Here is a 13,826-nt window from a genome sequence, read left to right as displayed (position 1 = left end):
TACAATGCAGAGGTCAAACCCCTCCTGCTAATTAAACCCAACATCCCAGAAAAGCTCACCTCACCTTGTATTGTGTGAGTGAGAGAAAGAAAAACCCTTATTTCCACCGTTTAAAGAAAAAATAACGCATTACTTTCCTAACTCTAAAAATTAAACAAAAACCATTAACAAATCTGTGCCTCTTTTTCTTAACTAATCACGACCTGACCCCAATTCTATTAAAATGCTGCTCCAATAATCCAATTATTAAATGTTAATTAACTTAATCTCTCAAAGACCATATAGTCTCTTATACTGTTTCCTTCCATCCTTCCAATTCTGCTGTTTCTTTCCATCCTTTTGATTTTGATGTTTTCTCTCTGGGCCTTCTTCTTACTTTGTACTGTGAGTGTCTATAGCTCTAAATTGCCTTTGTACCCTTTAAGTAGATACTGCCTTCTGAGAGAATTTTTTGAGAGTTCTTTCAGATGACATGCTCTCATGTTCGATGGGGAGTTAGCTCTAACCAATTTTCAAAATGCCTTTCCTTTTTACACCCCAAAGACACTATCCTCTCATTGCTCCGATGTTGTCAATACAATCAAATTCAAATACAACCTGCCTTTAGTACCCTGGGCATAATTTAAATTAATTGGTTAAATTCAAATCCAGTTGCCTTAACATCAAAACACAACCTCAAGCCGATAGTTACATATCATCAATTCTCAACGCTCGCTCCACCTATTAGCTAGTCACAGACACATGTGCTGTCACAATCTCTTACCTCAAAACACACCTTCTCACATAAAGTGACCATACACTCTTTCAACTTTGAAAGATATTCAATGTTTCAGTTGACCATTGGATATAGACAGAGGGTGATGATTATTGTTTGGGAAATAATTGTTCAGAGCACATCACTTTGTTATGTATCAACATTGAGGAATCTACACAGTAAGGTTAGTTGAATCCATTTGGGAACATTGTGTTGTGCAACTTGGAATTAAAGTTGCATGTGTTTCACATAATATGATTTGATTCTTTAATGTCAGGTCATATGTCTTTGGTGACGTACGTTAATATTATGCATTGTTGAATTATTTGAAATAATGATAGAGCTAATGTTAAAAATAATTCTAAGCAATGCATTCCCAAACAAGGAAAATTTATCCAAACTAATAAAGAATACAATGGTTTCCCAGTAAAACTGGATGGATATTCACTCTAAAAAGGTCAGACCTTCTCTAACAAAAGGAGAAAGGTATAGGTGTAAGGATGAGGTTGGGATGAGGGTGGAAAATGAGCAGAACATGGTTTCATTAGTTGCAACATTTAAATCAGGAGAGTATGTGGGATGAGGGCAAGATGAAATGTATGGATGGGAGTAAGGTTTGAGTGATTGTCATCCTTAGTAATCTCAGCCTCACCATCAACAATATTTGTCTCAATAGTAGCCAGTCCTATCTTCTCCAATGGGATTAGGGCATGCTGCTATACTTACATTGGGAGTCAATTAGTTCAGGTGGCTGGATGCAGGATTGCAATGCAGAGTGACTCCAACAGTACTGGTTCAGTTCCCATACCAGCTAAACATTACCATGAAGGATTCTTCTTTTCAATCTCTCCCCTTGCCTGAGCGTACTAGCCCTCAGGTTAAACCACCATCACCAGTTGTTACTCTCTGAAGAGAGAGCAGTCCAGTGGTCCAGTAAAATTATGGCGACTTTACTTACTTACACCAATTAGTTCCTTGCTGCCTCTGATTGTGCTCCAAGAGAAAGGCAAGGATGACAGTATGTGTTATGCACTCTATTTGGTTAACATGGTTGTGATAGTTAGGGCTGTTTGCAAGGCAGTTAACACATGAAGAAATTAACTAACATTACAAGATAAACTCTGCCCATCAGGATATAAAAGACTTTTCCCTGGTAATGCCAGCCAGTGTGATTTGCTGCTCCTTTAACAAGGTTATGTTGTCCTTGGTTTCTCTCAAAGGGGTTGTAAAAAGCAGAGATTCAGATTTGTCTAGGATTAGGCCACTTGAGTGTGGCTAACAGATACTGCCTAAGGCAACAATCAGGGAAAAGGACTTCTCAGGTTTTTTGAAAAAACATTTGTACAATGATTTGGAAATGCCAGTGTTGGACTGGGGTGTACAAAGTTAAAAATCGCACAACACCAGGTTATAGTCCAAAAGGTTTAATTGGAAGCACACTAGCTTTCAGAGCGCCTCTCCTTCATCAGTAGAGGTCACAATCCTAAGGCACAGAATTTATAGCAAAATTTATACATCATATTGTAAATTTTTGCTATAAATTCTGTGCCTTAGGATTGTGTCCTCCACTATCACCTGATGAAGGAGCAGCGCTCCGAAAGCTAATGTACTTCCAATTAAACCTGTTGGACTATAACCTGGTGTTGTGTGATTTTTAACACTTGTACAATGAAAGGGGAGTGGCCAGTTCTCCCAGTTCAGGGATTTTTCTAGTTTGGTTTAGTTTTAGTAGAGAACCCCAAGAAGTTGCTGGGAAAAAAGAGGTTCCATGCTTCAGCCATGATCCCTGGCTGAACCTCTCTGCAATCTCTCTCTCCTGTAAGAACCTGGGTTTCAATTCACCTTTTTGCCAAGGGGTGTGTTATAGGATGTTGCAGAAAATTGGAACAGCTCTTTATTAAGTCACAGGGGTTTTCAAATAGTTGTTATTCTAAATTCTATTTTTTTTTTGCTTCTGTTTCATTCGGTAGTCTGTGAATAAATTCGGTTTTGTTCAAAACTGACTGGTTTGACCAGCAGTATCACTCCTAGAATTTCCACCTTACAACTGCTTGAAATAACTGGAAAAGGTAGGATCTGGGCTACCTTCCTGAACTGTTTTGAGGGGGTCTGGCCTGGTTCACAACACCAGTTGTTATGAATTTTCTGTGTTCACCAGAGAATATAGTGTGTTTTGGTGAATATTCTTAGCACAAGTAGCATTGTGCACTTACTCGAGTTGTTCCTCATGTTGCAAAGCGACATTCACATATCTTAGGTGTCGTGTAAACAGCTATGAAGTATTATGTAATAAACATTTGCTGTTTAATCAAGATTGAGCTTGTCTTTTGTGTAAGATGTTGTCTAGATTTTGTTCTCCACATGGTACCAATATGTAGAACCATTGAAAGTGATCTTAGCCAAGACATCTTGAATGGTATCCAACAGTATGAGAGCCACGTGTACAAAGTGTGAGATGTGCATGTGAGTTTCCGCCAGTGCTAAGTGTCTAATGGTGCAGTGAAGCATGTGACACTCAGGTGTAAGTCCAGATTGATGGGAATTAGAGGTAGATGAATGATGGACATGTGGCTCGTTGAGGATCGCATGACGCTAGAAGTGCGTTTAATTGGATATATAGGATTTGAATATGCATTCAAATATAGTGCCACTGAACTCTTTGCAACACTGCATCCAACTCCACTAGACTTCATTGCTGGTATTGATCTCCTTTGCTTTATACTAGCCACTGCCATGAGTGCAAGTCTGAAAGATCCCTCTTAACAACATTCTTGAGACATCCAGTGCAGCATCTGAAAACCTTAGAGCCCATTTTCTCCAAGATTGTGCCATTCTTCGATATTACTCAGATCAGGGTGACTTCATGCTCCAGGAACAATGCACCATTCCCCCTTTATCTTTAAGGGGCACTGACCACTAAAAATATTGGTCCCTGCTGATACATCTAGCCAATCCATGTCATGCGTAATGCTGAAGCTGTTAAAATGAGCAGGCAACACACAGTTGGCATTGTAAACAACAGCTGTGACTTATTATATGCTTTCTGATTTTGGGAGTATCAAATTTAACTCCCCATTATCTTATTCATGAGCGTTTTAAATATTAAAGACAGTTTGGAAATCCAAATGAGCATAGGCAATGGTCTAATAACATTATCGCTGGACTATTCGTCTAGAAACTTAGCAAATGTGATTAGATTCCCTCCACTGTGGACACAGGCCCTTCAGCCCAGCAAATCCACACCGATCCTCCGAAGAGTAACCCACGCAGATCCATTTCCCTCTGACTAATGCAGCTAGCACTATGGTCAATTTAACACACTCACTTCACCTGACCTGCACATCTTTGGACTGTGGGAGGAAACCGGAGCAAACCCACGCAGACAGTTGCCCTGGAATCAAACCTGGGTCCCTGGCACTGTGAGGCAGCAGTGCTAACCATTGAGCCACCGTGCCACCCCTCTGAGCCACTGTGCTGTTCCCGCATTGCTGACATTGACCTCCTTTGTTCTGGGGATCTGGGTTTAAATCCCATCATGGCAGATGGTGGAATTTGGACTCAATTTTTAAAAATTTCTGGGATTAAATAATTTACTGATGACAATGAAACCATTGCCAATTATCAGAGAGAAAAAAAAATCATCTGACTCACTAATGTCCTTCAGGGAAGAAAACCTGCCTTCCTCATGGTCTGGCCTATTTGTGACTCCAGAGCCAAAGTAATATGGTTGACTCTCAGCTGCCCTTTGAAATGGCCTATCCAGCCACTTAGTTCAAGGGCAGCTAGGTATGGGCAACAAATGTGGGCCAGCCAGTGATGCCCGTGTGCCATATGTGAATAAAAAGAATAATTGAAATGGTATAATTCTAACATTTACTTCTTCTGTAAATTCTTTAAGAGAATTGAAAAGGATTAATTAAACATGTTCTTTCATCTTGGCATCTATGCTGACATACCTGCATTATATTTTTAGTATTATAGATGTTTTTCTATTCCATCTTTGAATAAGGATTTCACTTTCTTCCTCCAACTGATAAATTAATTGGTCTATAGTTTCCTGAGCTTGTTCTAAATTCGTTTTAAATGCAGCTATCATATTAACAATCTCTTAGTCTTTTGATACCTTTCTCTTTTCTAAAGAATTTTTATACAGACATAATAGCCCTCTGCTATCTTTCAACTCACCCTTTTAACATGCACTGATGAGACATTTTATCCTAAGTGTAATTAGTTTATCAACTGCCCTCTTTCAGTCTTAATTGACTTATCTTTGTTCTCTTCTTCTTGTGCCATGTCTCAGACAATATTTTTTCATATTCCTGCTGTTTCACTGTCATTACCTGTGACTTTATTGAAAGTGTTGTTTCATAGCTGTGTCCTATCCTGATATTTATTTGTTGTTTTTATGTCAGTCAGAGGCAGATTATTGTCATGGCTGAGACTCTGTCTGCTTGATGACAATGCTTGGAAATCTCTAAAATCCTAAGACACACACCAAAATTGGCATTTTTATTTTACAAGGGAGGGGTTGGGGTTGCAGGATTTGGATCAGAGCATTGTTCCTGTCTGCACTGTTCATGGAAGCAACTTCTACTTAAATCAGGTTTTAGAGAGTTGTGTTCTGGCACTGGATTAGTGCAATGTAGAGTCATGGAGTCATACAGCATGGAAACAGACACTTCAGTCCAACTCATCTGCACCAATCAGACATCCCAGTCTGACCTAGTCCCATTTGCCAGCATTTAGCCCATATCCCTCTAAACCCATTCTATTCAGATACCCATTTGGATGGCTTTTGAATGTTGTAAATGGAACCGCCTCCACCACTTCCTCTGGCAGCTCGTTCCATGCGCGCATCACTCTCTGTGCGAAAAAGGGGTGTAGACTGGAGGAACATGCTGGAGCCCCAAGGCAGGATTTCCTGCCAGCCTGCTTCTGGAACTAACAACCATCTGTAACAATCACTCAAATTCCCAATCCAGCCTGCACCCCCAGACAGAAAATGTGAAGGTTGGGCAACCAGTTTTAAAAGTGAAAGTCAGCAGAGCCAAAATTTCTCCTATCCCTGCACACCCAACACAGGGTCAAAGGCTCGGACCATAGAGTCAGGTACGGGTTCAGCCCCATTGCAACCATGTCAACCCCCCATAAAGGAATCCAGCCAGTTTCTTTCCTTAGCTCAGTTTATCTAGTTCCATCAAGAGTCCATCTACTTCCCTTTGAAATCAGTCATGATTTATTTCTCATTTCTTGAGGAATGGTGACAAGATGTGAACACAGTTCTGCAGTTGGGATCTTGCCAGAGCCTGCCAACAGAAGGGAGATTGGTTAACCATGAAGTGAACAACCTGGAGCGAGGAACAAGGTACACAGAAGGGATTTGATCTTCACCGGCGCTGGAGCTGTCCCTGTTCTCAGCAATGAAACCCTGAAGAAAACAGTTCATCTTCCCTTCAGTTGTTGCTGTAAGCTTTGGCTTTTAATTGCAAAATCAGAAACATTGTGCAAATGGACCAGCACCCCTCTGTTTCTTGCAAGCCAATGGAAGCATTTGGAAAAGAGAACCCAGAGAAAAAAAACTTTTTCCATCAACAAGAATCAACTCAACAGAATTTTTGTGAAAAATTTCTGTATTATTTTTCCAGCTTTTCCCCTTTGTTCATGTGTTACTTCCCTGTCAGTATGCATTTAAATCTGTGTGGATATGTAAGGTGTTCATAAGATGATTCAAGTTTAATCAATAGTGTGAGAAACCGAACTCACTCATAAATCAGCCTGAGACAAAGCCATGAACAATTTATTACAGCCTTGCAACTACCAGACGCTTCTGCAATCAAGCAGAAATGTGCGTGAAAACAGAGCATGTTAGCTTTTTTTTCAGTTTACAATTTGCGGAATCATGCCTCCCTTTTCCCATCCTACCATAAGCCAATTACCTCACTTGTTTCTTTTCTCTAATTATTTTCTTATCTGGCCATCCTGTTGTCCTTGTCTGCATTCTTTGTTCCTTGTTTGTTACTTTTATCCAGTGCTTTATTGTGAAATGCCCCTGCTGCTTCTTTTTGTGGTCAACTACAACACTTTAAAGTTATTCCCTAGCTTAAAACTATTTTCTTTAAAAGACCCTCTATCTTCATTAAAGTCTTAGCCTTAAGTATGCTACATGCTACATGCTACAAGAATTCCGCGACCATTTGTATAATGTCCCACCCCCACAACACCCCACTGCAGAAACTACATTTCTAACCTCCCACAATAGTGCTTCATATTGACTGTTTATAACTGTATGCCTGTTGCTAGAGTCTAACTATTTATTAACAGGTAATTCTCATTAATTATAAAAAGCTGGTCTGTGCTTTATATCAACCTGAAAATCTGGGAAATTGGGCAAGTGTTTTGTACTTACTTTCAAATCTTCTTGGAAAAGCAGGGCTTGGTTTTACAATGTTATTGTAAAATATGTTGAACTGTAAAACAATGACACTTAAAGAGCAGGGGAGGGTAAAATTTCAATCCAAAGATTGATCAGCTTTAATTCAGAAAATGATCAATATTAAGAGTGATGACCTCACTGTAATCAATGATGAACACAATGCAAAGGAACGCACCATAAAAAAGTGATGAAATCGCATTTTGCGAAGTGTTGAACTCACTTTACAAAGTAGAGTTCTTACTTTAAAAAGTGATGAACTCTCATCGCAAAATGTAATAAGCTTTTCATGAAGCCATGAACACTCCCTGTAAAAATGATTAACATTTCACTGGAAAATAACTTAGTGCTGAATTCCCATTGAAAATTGATGAACTTTAAGTCTGAAAGGGATGAGGTCTAATTGTGAAAAGTGCTGAACAGTCATGGTTAAAAACTGATGAATTCTTACTTTGAAAAAAGTGATGAACACACAGTGTCAACGCTAATGAATTCTTATTGCAGTGAAGTGATCTCTTCCTATAAAGAATAGATTAACTTTAATTGCAAAAGTGATTAACATTACCTGTTAAAAAGTTCATAAACTCTTACTGTAAAAAAATCAGTTTAGAGGTTCTCATAGTCCAATTTGTCTGAATTTGGATAGACCACCATAAAAAATGACAGACCTTTAAATACAAATTATGAAACTTAAAATAAGTATGTGTGCTTTTTCATGTTGTTTTGGAATAGATAGAGCTGACCTTTACCAAAAATTGGCAAAGTGTCAGTTTTGGAATGTTTCATGGCAGGTTTCTTTCCATGAGCTTCAGTGGGTTTCCCCACACAATTCTCCACAACCTGCCCCAATATGAATGCACCATGGCTCTATGACTGCCTGCTTGCACTATCACGTGCTCAACGTTAGTGATCATTCTGACGGCTACTTGGACCTGTTGGAACGCATGCCAAGTCTAAAGCTCAGCCATGCATCAGGTTAAGGTGCTGCTCATCACATGGTGGGAGAGCAACTAAAAAGAAAAGCTTCTGATTGCACATAGTTGGAGTGGGTGATACATCATTGGAAACAGTCGGAGCTCATGTTTGGAAACATACTGCTAATTTACATCTGTCTGATTGGCTATCATTGCAGCTACAATACTCAAGTTGTGCAGGCCACACATTCAGTGAACAGTACAGCACAGGAACAGGCCCTTTGGCCCACCAAGACTACATTGACACCTGTTACCTTTCGAAAGTAAAACCCTTTTGCCTCATTGCAGTCCCCTTCCCTCTATCGCCTGCCTATTTGTGTGTCTGTCAAGATGACACTTAAATGTGACTAATGTATCTGTCTCTGGCTCTAACAATGCAGTCCAGCCCCTTACCACCCTCAGTGTAATAAACCTGCCTTCATATCCCTTTAAATGTACCTCCTTTTAACTCACTCAGTAACTGACAATTCCAACTTGGGAGATAGAAGATTCTAACCCTCCACTTGATCCTTGCCTCTCGAAATTCTGTAATTTTCTTTCAGGCTGTCCCCTCAAATTTTGACATTCAAATGAAAACAAACTACGTTTGTCCAATCTCTCCTCATGGCTAATATCCTCCAAAGCAGGCAACATCCATATTTCAGTACTCTCTCGAAACCCTTCATATGCTTCAGATAGTGCGGCAACTGGAACTCAACACAATATTTCAACACAACGTGACTTGCCAATTTTTATAATCTGACTGAGGAAGGCAAGAATGCCATATGCATTCTTAACCACCTTACCCATTTGTGTCACCACTTTCAGGGAACGGTGGACCTATACACCTAGATCCTTCTGTATGTTATGCTACTAAGGGTTCTGCCATTTACTACATACTTCCCTGCGGCATTAAACCTTTCAAAATGCATCACCTCGCTTTTATCCAGATAAAACTCGACTTGCAATTTCTCCACCCACGTCTCCAACCCGTCCATTTCCTGCTGTATTCTCTGGCAATCCTCCTCACTATCTGCAGCTCCCCCAGTCTTTGTGTTGTCTGTAAATTTACTCATAAAGTTAGCTACATTCTCCACCAAATAATTTATGTGCATTACAAACCCCCACATTCACTTTGACCGACACCTTCCCTCAAGTATTTATCCTACTGCTCCCCCCCATGTTCGGTCTGACTGACCCCCTTCTCCTCAGGTATTTATCCTACTGTTCCCCCCCCCCCCCCACCACCACCTTTCGCTCTGACTCACCCCCTTCTCCTTAGGTATTTACCCTACTGTTCACCCCCATGTTCGCTCTGACTGACTCCCCCCCACCTCCTCAGGTATTTATCCTTCCGTTCACCCCGGGTTCGCTCTGACTGACTCCCACTCCTCAGGTATTTATCCTGCTGTTCACCCCCATGTTTGCTCTTCTTCACTCAGTTGCTGCTGCTGACACCATTCAGACTGACCTCTTTGTGATATTCCAGCTTAGAACCCTGTGTAAGGAGTCTTACTCTTTCCCTAATGCCCAGAAAACAACACATCATCTTGTCGTTCAGTGTGGGAGCATCCGACATTGGTTGAAAATGTTAACCTTATTGAACAACAGCAAAAGCATTATGTTTTGGGAACAAACATGAACCACTTGCCTTTTAAGCAACAATTCCACAATGAATGATCACTGCACCCAGCTCACTTCTACTGGATGTCAATTAAGAGCTGCCTCGCTTGCCAAGCTACTCTTTCACGCTGAAGCTGATGTTCTTCCAACTCAATGTCCTCACCTTGCCCCCTCCCTTGTAAGATTGCTGCTTTTGTCCCAACTCTTCAAAGTCCATCACCTTCCTTCTTTGTCTGCTTTAGTTGTGCAGAGGTCAGCATGCTAAATGTCTCGTGTGTATTACAGAACATACCCCTCCCGATAACCACTCTTAACACACGTGGATCTTTGAAATCTGTGAGCTAAGTAAAAACTCAGTTTAGTCGTAACCTTGATGGCTTCTGGGATAGGATGCAGGACACCAATCTCATCCAGTGGTGGGTACGGTTCTGTGATTGTGTCCTCAGGATGCCCTCAGTCTGCGGCGGCATTGTACCTTGATCATTTGGAGGAAACGGCATCAAGGATCATAAATAATAGGCCTCCTGTATCGCCTCTGTGTCCTGAGAGGTCCTTCCGCTATGATCCCCTTATGTGACGGCTGTTGCCACTCAGGGTTGTTGCTGACCCTGGAGTTTCCTCTTCCACCTCTCTGTGCATTTGTAGCATTGTGGCCACACTGACAATGACCCTAACATCCCAATGAGCTTATGTGGCAAGCATCAGAAACAGAACTGGTCATTAATAATGTATGCAATTAACATTCACATCACACACAGATGACAGTTTAGTCTGGAGGACTCCAACAATGAAGGAGCCAATGGAATGCTTGGACGCGAACCTTTGATTTGGGGATCTTATTCTAATATGTGCAGCATACACTGGAAGTATAATTGGAGATTATAACTGAAGACTTCACGTTTCTCATCGACTGAGAAAGGCGTCATTGCACACAAGAGCACATTGGTGAATGCTTATTGTTCAAGGTGAAAGGAATTCAGCTCCATGCCTCTGTGATCTTAGATTGTCTTTGTGAATTGTGACCTGCAGGTCCATTTTTAAGATCACCAGTGATTCCTCCTGCTTCACAGAAATGGCTGCAATCAACCTGCAATCCCAACAACATGCTGAAGATTATCTGTGACCAGGATTTGTATCCCACATAATTGGATACCCCACACATTTCACCTGCATGGGGCCACGATTATACATGACTTTAACCTGTATTGTGTAAGTGTCTGGTTTATGCACTTGCCCCTGAAGAGCCTCATGTCACTCACAAGTACAGTCTGTGTGCTCAGACAGGAAATACACTGACTCCACCTACTCCAGATGTGGTTGTAGCTAATTTCCATTTCCAGTGCGCATTTGTGATTAGGATAAGGACAGAAGACCAACACAGGTCACCCGAGTCATAGGTTCGGCCTGGGGGATTGCCAGGTTCTTCCTGGCACTTCCTGTCACCCCCATCATTACTGATCTTCCATACATTCCCATACAATTCTTTCATTTGGCTTTTGTCTCCCAGCATCACCCTCTGAGCCCCAGTCCTGCAGCTTAGCTACTCCAGTCACCATGTTCTGCTGACCTCCCATCAAAGCCAGTGTAATTGCAATGGTAGGTAACACCTCTTGTAGCACTACCCAAGGCCACGAATGTACCATTATCTTTAATCGTTACACACTGCATTGCTCTCCTCCGTCTTCCCAATTTCAACCCATTCTGCATCTCAGCACATTTCCTCCAATCCCCACGATTGACTTCCCCAGCTTCCAAACCACTGCAGTTGCCCATGGTAACCCAACTTGACTTTCAGTACAGAGTTCCGAGACTGACTGTGGCCCACTGTGTTTCATTGAGTAGGATGGCAGCCCTGACTGCACCTCAGACTGATCTCTGGGCAGCTCTCCAACTGACTTACTCTGACTCCATAGACTGGTTGGATTGGACCTGAGGGCCTGTTCACCGCTAACCCCCCGACTACCCGAGGCATCCCACTGACCGTGACCGGTCCCCTGCTCGGAAATTGGATGCTGCCCTTGGTTGTTTGAGGCAGAAACACAAATGACCACAGCCTCCTTTGATTGACCGAGGACCAGACCCCTCAGACTTTGAGACATGACCATTTGGTTGAAGCAGAAACAGTGTGCCTTTGTGTTCTATGTTTACAGCTAGTAAATGCTGCACAGGTGATACTAATGTGGCACAGTGCCACGTAGCATCTTGCCCATCACCTTGACAGAGGCCTGCTGCCAACAAGGAAATTCACCTAGCTTTGTGTCTGGGCTAAATGGCAAGGCAACCCAGGATTTCAGCAAGCCTTTATGTTTTAAGTGAGTTGGCAAAGCACAAGACGGGCGGCACGGTGGCACAGTGGTTAGCACTGCTGCCTCACAGCGCCTGTAGACCCGGGTTCAATTCCCGACTCAGGCGATTGACTGTGTGGAGTTTGCACGTTCTCCCCGTGTCTGCGTGGGTTTCCTCCGGGTGCTCCGGTTTCCTCCCATAGTCCAAAGATGTGCGGGTCAGGTGAATTGGCCAAGCTAAATTGCCCATAGTGTTAGGTAAGGGGTAAATGTAGGGGTATGGGTGGGTTGCGCTTCGGCGGGTCGGTGTGGACTTGTTGGGCCGAAGGGCCTGTTTCCACACTGTAAGTCTAATCTAATCTAATCTAACCTAAAGACATCAAAACTAAACAAGACAAGAATGGAAGAAGTGTCATGAGCATCTGAGTAGGTGCTAAGTGGATGAAAGCTAAGAGAGCAAGTGAGGAGGCCTCGCCCAATTCATCAGTTGGTTGCTTATTCTTGCAGCAAAAGTTGCAGGTGACACACGATAATGAAAGCTGCCAATTCACTCCAAAGTGACAGAGATGTACTGTATTCTAGGTAGAGTTGGTGATGTGATGAGGCTGTTGCATGTTCAACGCCAATGTAGATAGGGTGGGGTGCAGATATGGAATGTAATGGAGCAAATCCCTGAGGTGTTGCATGCTGCTGTCCAAAGTGGAGGGCCTCGGGAGCAAGTAGAGAGTTAGAGGTGTCAGGTACCTGCTCTGACTTTAATTTCATAGAGTCATATTCATACATTACAGAAGCAGACCGCATTCCTGGGCTTTTGCCCGAAACGTCGATTTTTCCTGCTCCTCAGTTTGGGATTACTGCCTGACCTGCTGTGCTTTTCCAGCACCACACTCTTGACTCTAATCTTCAGCATCTGTAGTACTCACCTTCGCCTTTGGTCCAAGCAGTCCACGCCAAACATATTCCCAAACTAGGCTAGTCCCAACTGCCTGCTCCTGGCCCATATCCCTTCAAACTTTTCCTGTTCATGTGCGTATCTAAATGCTGTTTAAAGATTGTAATTTTACCCACATCTAACACTTCCTCAGAAAGAGCATTCCACATGCGAACCACCCTCTACGTAAAAACATTTGCCCCTTGTGTCTTTTTCAAATCTCTCTTGTCTCACTTTAAAAATAGTCTTGATGTCCCCCTTCTTAGGGAAAAGACACCTAACATTAACCCTATCTACACCCTTCATGATTTTATTAACCCCTGTAAGGCTACTTCTCAACCCCCTGTGCTCCAGGGAAAGAAGTCCCAGCATGCCCAGCAGTTTTTTTATAACTCAAATCTTCCATAATCGGCAACATCCTGGTAAATCCCTTCTGAACCCTCCCTAGTTTATTGATATATTTCCTGTAACAGGGACACCAGAACTGCCCACAATACTCCAGATTAGGTCTCATCAATGTCCTGTATAATTTCAACATAATGTCCCAACTCCTAAACTCAAAGGACTAAGCAATGAAGGGAAACATGCTTCTTAACCGTCCCGTGTACATGTGACGTAAACTTCAAAGAATTATATACCTTCTCATTTCTCTTCAGTGCATGGAGAATTGGTAAGTGCTTATAAAAGAGGTGAGATCACTTATTAATGACATGTAAACACATGCAAGTAGGCCTCTGAATGCTCACTAGTTAGATTCTCACCTCGTCATTCAAAACATGGCTGCAGAATTAGTCATTTTTTTTCTCAGATTTCATTTTTGTAACCCTGCCAAATTTCCGCAACTGACTCA

This window comes from Hemiscyllium ocellatum, chromosome 23, assembly GCF_020745735.1.
Source record: "Hemiscyllium ocellatum isolate sHemOce1 chromosome 23, sHemOce1.pat.X.cur, whole genome shotgun sequence".
Lineage (NCBI taxonomy): Eukaryota > Metazoa > Chordata > Chondrichthyes > Orectolobiformes > Hemiscylliidae > Hemiscyllium > Hemiscyllium ocellatum.
Note: the sequence above shows the minus strand (reverse complement) of the source record.